Below are 7596 nucleotides of genomic sequence, written 5' to 3' on the forward strand. Positions count from 1 at the left end.
TGCACGCACGTGGGATCAACCCCACACATATGCGCCACCCATAACATGTAGCTATCATAACTATCTCAGGAAACTAGTACTTCAACTAAGTTTAGGTAAGATACTTACCTCAAGCAAGCTAAATGAGTACTTTAGAAAGCCCTTCCTACGTGAATCAATCTCCGAACGGCTCGAATCTAACAAAAATAACATAATAATATCGATAGATGCCATAGGAAACAAGCCCAAATAATAAAGCTATGATTTTGATGTAATGTTTAAATGTAAACCCTGGGCCCACACCTCGAAACCCGATAAAACTCACAAATCTCTAATATTCATTCCGATACGAGTCAAACCATGTGTATTTTATCTAAAAACGACCTTAAATCGACTCTCAAATCATCAATTTTCACTCTCCAAAACCTTAGTCAAAGCCCTCAAAATTCCACCTTTAATTCATATACACTAGGTGTAATAATCCATGAGTAATCTATATCTATGATAAAAATCAAGTAATGTTTACTTACCCATTCAATTATGTTGAAAATTCTCCCCAAAATTGCCCCTAACCGAGCTCCGCAACTCCAAATAATGAGAAAATGACCAAACCCTTCGAATTAATATTCTTCCGAGCTAATCCACATTTGCGGACACTTTTACGCATCTGCCGCTCTGCTTCTGCGAGAAAACTCTCACACTTTCGATCCCACTTAACAATTTGACCAACCGCATCAGCGGTCACCTCACTGCTCCTGCGCACCCGATTTTACGGTCTGCTCATCACAGATGCAAGCTCGCTTATGCGCCAAACCATCCGTATTTGTTGTCCCTGCCTCCTCCAGGCCAGCTTCGTCTTTGCTGCCTTAGGTCCTTATTTGCGGACTCACACCTGCAGCCCATTCTTCGCAGGTAAGGAAACACCAGAACTCAGAAATTCTTCAGCAATTCAACATAGTCCAAAATGATCCGAAGTCAATTCTAAACACCCCCGAGGCACTCGAGACCCCGTACAATCACGCCAATTGTTCCCAAAACATAATATGGACCTACGCGAGACTCAAATAACACCAAGCAACATCAAAACCACGAATCACACCTCAATTCAACTTTAAAGAACTAATCTAAATTTTCAAATTCAAAACTTACGCCGAACAAGCCTAAACAACTCGGAATAACCTGAAATTTGGCATGCAAGTCCCATATGACACAATAGACATATTCCAACTCCCGAAATCACAATCCGAATCTGATATCATCAAAGTCCACTCTCATCAAACCTATCAACCTTCCAACTTTTGCCAAATACAACCAAATTAACCTAGAAACCTCCAAATTTAAATCTGGATATACGCCAAAGTTCAAAATTACCATACAAACATTGGAACCATCAAAATATCGTTCTAGGGTTGCCTACACAATAGTCAAACTCCGGTCATCTCTAACAACTTAAGCCTCAAATCAAGGAACTAAATATCCCATTTCAATCCAAAACTTCACTGAAACCAAACCAACTAACCCCGCAAATCACGTAACCATAAATACGTATATGTAAAGCATCAAATAGGGAAAACGGGGCTAAAATACTCAAAATGACCGACCAGGTCATTACAACAAGTCAAGGCAGACAATAAATAAAAGCATGAATACGTGGAAAGATATAGAAAATAGAGGTATGTAACAAGTGAAGGAATGTATTGAATAAGTAAAGACATATAGTAATTAATGTATATAACAAGAAATAACATGGAACAAAAGAAGGCATGATATAATTGAAGGCATGCAATTAAGTAATCCACCCCGCATGCTTAAACTCATGACAACACATATACACTCGTCACCTTGCATATACGCCGTCCCTACAAATAAATCACGCAACAGATAGACCAAACAAGTCCCAATTCCCTCAATTCAAGGTTAATTATGATACTTACCTCTTTCCGGAAATACGTCAACAATCTAACATGGCTTTTCCTTTGGAAAGAGCCTCTAAACTAATCGAATATAGTCAAATATTGTTCAAACATATCAAAACAAGCTTTAGAAACTACCTCGTACGATAAAAGTTCAATCTTCAACAAAAATTGAAAAAGTCAACCTTGACCACGTGGTCGAAATCCAAGATTAGGATCAAATCTCGATTACCCATTCACCCCCGAGCCCGGATATGTGATTTGTTTCAAAATTTGACCTCAATTCGGGGTCTAAATCTCAAGTTTATAAAATCCCTAAATTCTACCTAAGGCCCCCAATTTCTACTTTGAAATCATAGATTTGATGATAAAATTCATGAAAAATTAATTGAAAATAAATTAAAGTTGCTTACCAATGAATTTGGGAAGAAATTATTCTTGAAAATCGCCTCTATGGAGTTTAGGGTTCAAAAATGGTGTAAAATAAGCTAAATCCCGAAATTCCCAACCTCTACCCACCTGCAAATGTCACAATTACAAACTCTTCTTCGCAATTGCGACCTTCGCAAAAGCGAACCACTGATCGCAAATGCGATCAGATTCTGAGTCTATCTCTTATCGCAAATACGACTATGACCTCGTATTTGCAAAGTCCCCAGCCATCGCAAATACGGTGAAAGCTTGCAAAGCTGTACATGGCCTCCAATTATCGCAAAAGCGACACCTAGGTCGCAAATGCGACGAGCTCTTCACAAAAGTGAACCCCAATCCCCCTTCACATTTGTGAGCCTGACATGGAAAATGAGAGGCTCACAATTGCGATCAGGTCCTCGCAAATGCATGACCTGCAGATCAACACCAACAACAAATTCTCATCAATTCACAACTTAGCCAAAACACATCCCAAACTTACCCGAGCCCCTCGGGCTCAAATCCGAACATCCACATAAATGTTATATCATCATAAAAACTCAATCGCTATCTCAAATTATTAAAATAACATCAAGAATCAAGAATCGATCGTCAAAACTCAAGATTTTCAAGTTTAAAACTCAATTTTTAATTTTTTCATATAATGCACTGAAACGGCCTTCGGTCAACAAATATGCGTACAAGTCCAAAAATATTATACGAACCTATCAGAATCATCAAAATATCGATCCGAGATCGTTTACAAAAACGTTGACCGTGGTCAACTCTTGTTGTATTTAAAGCCAAAAACACCTTTTCTTTAAATTTTCACATAGGAGATTTCCATAAAATGATACGGGCCATGCACACAATTCATAAATCATCAGATAAATCTATGAGATGTTTCAGAACACAGAAAAGGGGAGCTAGTACTTAAAACGACCTATCGGGTCATCACAGAATGTTTCAAATATCTTTGCATATATCATATTCTTATGCGACATTAACTTGTAGTACATGTTTAACCAATATATGGCCTCTTTTTCCTATATTCAATCGGCCAAAAAAGGGATTATAAATGATAAACTAAATGCTAACACTATTTTTCCTTCACTGGGCAAATAAATTATGATGAATTTGATTAACAATGACGAGAAGAAAAATGTAGGATTCACCACTAGAACTATGATAAGAAGAGAACCTAATTAAATTAGGAATGGCCATTAGTAAATTGTTGAATTTAATAAGGTTTATGAATGGCTTTATGTATAATATGCCTTTCCTTCACCACTACTTATATCTCTTATGCAATCACTGGTTTTGCTTTTGGATTGTATGGAGGATTGGCGACACCTTTAATATGTTTCACTTGGTAGGAGTATTAAGTATGGTGTCATTCTTTTGCATAGCCTCTCAAAAATATGGAAGTCACCCAATTACAATTGAGTATGATCGACTAATTAAAGTGATATCAGTCATCATTAAAGAATTATAGGTATTAGGACTTGAAGTACTTGATGGAAAAATCTTTCGCCGATTGATTAATACATGGAATAAATATGTTTAAGCGCGAGGATACTACAATTGAACCTTGATGATTTATCTGTGAAGGAACATGTTAATCTAAACACATTAGATAGCACACAAATCATATTTCACGACCCAACTTTCGCTCCGTTTAGTCTTAGGGACTAGGTAAGCCTAACTCATACTGAAATACCACAATAATAAATAAAATTTGACAGTCTTGAAGAGGAAATCTAAAAAAAATTTATAATTCCCAAAACCCGGTAGTATAAGCAATAAGCTCTACAGAGTTAGCTACCACTTCTAAATATAACTGTTCGAAAAAAAGTGAAAACAGTTGAATACAAGTAAGAAGGTGACTCTGAAGCCTGCGAATGCAGTAGGTTTATCTTGAGTCTCCTCGGCAATGATCCGCACAACTACTAATGATCGATACCTAGATCTGCACAACAAAAATGTGCGGAAAAGTAGCATGAGGACACCACAGCGGTGCCCAGTATGTATCAAGACTAACCTCGGTAGAGTAGTGACGAGGAACAGCCAAGACACCTATCGGTCCAATAAATTGTACAAATATAGGAACAACGGAACATGATATATATATAAAGACTACACGAAATGGCTAACAATACTACAATCACAATAAGGGAAGAAGAGAGCAAGTAACAACGGAAATACCAAAAATGACATAGAAGAGCGAGCGAAAACACAAACCCAAATCCTAAATTCACAATGCATTAAAGGTAAGCAATAACTCAGATCCTACAATAGTGTTCACATCAGGTCTTGTCCCACAATTTCCACGAAGTACCGAATCTCGGACAAATTACAGCTCACTAGTCCCAGTACCTGAAATCTAACACTTGGCATCATGTACCCCCATCACACCTCATGGTCATGCTGATAACTCACTTGGTAACTAGAGCCACTATCACATATATAACAAGTAAACAAGGGTGTGCATATATACTCAGCAAAATAAGGAGGACTTCACATCCAATAGGAGTATTCAACTACGTGTATGCTTGTGCAAGTGCTTTAACATAGTTCCTACCACCTAATAAGCATAAGGAAAAGAACGGACATCACGTAATATGTTTCCTCACAACTTCCACGAGATAAAGCTCATACAGGTAAGAGTGCCACAACATAATATCAAACAACAAGAATGCCCCCAGGCCATCACAAATCATCACAATCAATCCTGACATAGCCCACCTTGTCTCACCACGTGTGCAAATAATAACATAATAAGTGCCCGCCTTGTTTTGCCACACGTGCATCATAATGTTCCCACCTTGTCTCGCCACATGCGCAACCCACATATAAGCATATATATACATACCCCGCCTTGTCACGTCGCATGTGCAATATATCAATAGTAGCAATAGCACGGTAGAAACCTCGTGCAACCCCATAACAACAATCGCACGACAGAAACCTCGTGCATCACAATATCAACAACCTCACGGCAGAAACCTCATGCACCACCACAACAAGTACAATAGCAACAATGACAATATATACAAGAACACGACAAATAAATCAACTCAAGAACTTTCGATCACAAGGAGATGGTAAAACTAGCTCACAAGAAATAACCACAATAGAGAATATTAAGCGTAATAAGAATAGCTCAATAAGGGAGAAAATAATATTAAGTAACGATCCCACAATATGTAATTCAACAACAAGGAAGAACGAATCAAATAATTCCAAGTAAGGAAATATCAACTAAATATAGGATATCTAAACTTCTTTTAAGGTTGGGCAATTTACGAAGAATATACAACAATTTCAATTAAGGATGAGCAGCGGGAAGATAATCATAACCTCAATTGAGAATATACAATTACAGAGGAGATAATAACGATTTCCAATAAAGACGAGCGGTTATGAAAGCTATCATGACAATAGAATAGGTAAAAATCTTTAGTTAAGCAAAATAAGAGTCAAATAGGCAATAAGAATGAATCATTAGCAATTAATTCCAATTAGAGCATGTAGAGGTGAAACTAGTAAGTGGAAAACTCAAGCATATTAAGTACACGTTAATACATAGTGAATATAAGTACCTAAGAACCCTAAAAGGCCAATTTTTCCACAAATAAGTCCGAGCATGCACTCGTCACCTCGCGTACACAAACTACAATCAACATAGAAGACTCAAATCCTAAGGGGAAGTCCACCACACAAGATAAGGCAAGATACTTACCTCAAAGACGACAAACCGATACTCTAAAATGCACTTCTCGGGTGAAGATACCTCCGGATGGCTCAAATCTTACCAAATTAACTTCAAATCGCAAATAAAATACATAAGAAACTATTCCGGATCATAAAGTCTCAATCTTTAACAAAATCCAAAAATCAGTCCAAAAGTCGACCCCTAGGCCCGCATCTCGGAACCTAACAAATTTTACAAAAACCGAATACCCATTCCGATATGAGTTCAACCATATAAAATTTATTAAATTCCGATACCATTTGGTCTCTCAAATCATGATTTTTGATTTTAGGAATTTTCTTCAAAAACCAACATTTTCCCAACCCAAAACACAAATTAAATGATGAAAATGAAGATAAAATCATGGAATATGTCAGATTCTTGATGAAGAATACTTACCCAATCGGCTTGTGTGAAAACCCCTCAAAGAATCGCTCAAAACCGAGCTCCACAAGTCAAGATATGAATAAAATGGTATAACCCTCGATTTGGGAATTTATTCTGCCTGCCCAGGGGCTGTTCTTCGTGTTCGCAACCCTTCTCCCGCGTTCGCGATGAGTAATTTCCTCGTCAGTGATTTCCAAACTCGTTCCAGACAGCCTTTAGTACAATAGCCATAACTCTTTGCACACAACGCCAAATGACATATGGTTCGATGTTCTGAAAACTAGACACCAAGGGCTATAGTTTCATAGGTTGCTCATTTCCTTAGTCATTATATATTGCGAGATATAATCTTCCAAAGTTAACCCTGTGCAGCAGAGATTTTCGAACTCTCCCCAGACAGCCTGTAGTGTAACTACCATAACGTTTTGTACACAAATGTAAATGCCAATTTGTTTATATTTCTGAAACTTAGATACAAAGAGCTACAACTTTCACTTTTGGATCATCTCCAAATTCCTTATAGATTGTGAGATATGAGCCTCCAAAGTCAGACCTATGCAACCGAGATTTCCTTCTTCGAGAACACGAAGAACAAACTTCTAGAAGCCAAATTCTTCTTTGCGAACGCGAGAGGCTCCTCGCAAACATGAAGGACAACACCAGATATCAGATAATCAACATCCAAAGCAGCCGAAAATGATCCGAAACACAACCGAGCCCCCCGGGACCCTGTCTAAGCACACAAACAAGTCATATAACCTAACACAAACTCACTCGAGGTCTCAAATCATATCAAACAATGCCAAAACGACGAATCACACCATGAATCGAACTATGAACTTTCAAATCTTCCAACTTCGAAAACTTGTGCTGAAACCTATCAAATGAACCCGAAATGACGCCAAATTTTGTAGACAAGTCCAAAATGACATAACGGAGCTATTCCAACTCTCAGAATCGTATTCCGACCTCGATATCACAAAAGTCAACTATGGGTCAAACTTCTCCACTTTCCCAACTTCAACTTTTCCAACTTTCGCCGAAATGCCTCAAATTAACCTACGGACCTCCAAATATGAATCCGGACGCCTGCCTAAGTCCAAAATCACCATACGAAGCTGTTGAGATCACCTAAAACCCATTCCGGGGTCG

Source organism: Nicotiana sylvestris, chromosome 8, assembly GCF_000393655.2.
Source record: "Nicotiana sylvestris chromosome 8, ASM39365v2, whole genome shotgun sequence".
Taxonomy (NCBI): domain Eukaryota; kingdom Viridiplantae; phylum Streptophyta; class Magnoliopsida; order Solanales; family Solanaceae; genus Nicotiana; species Nicotiana sylvestris.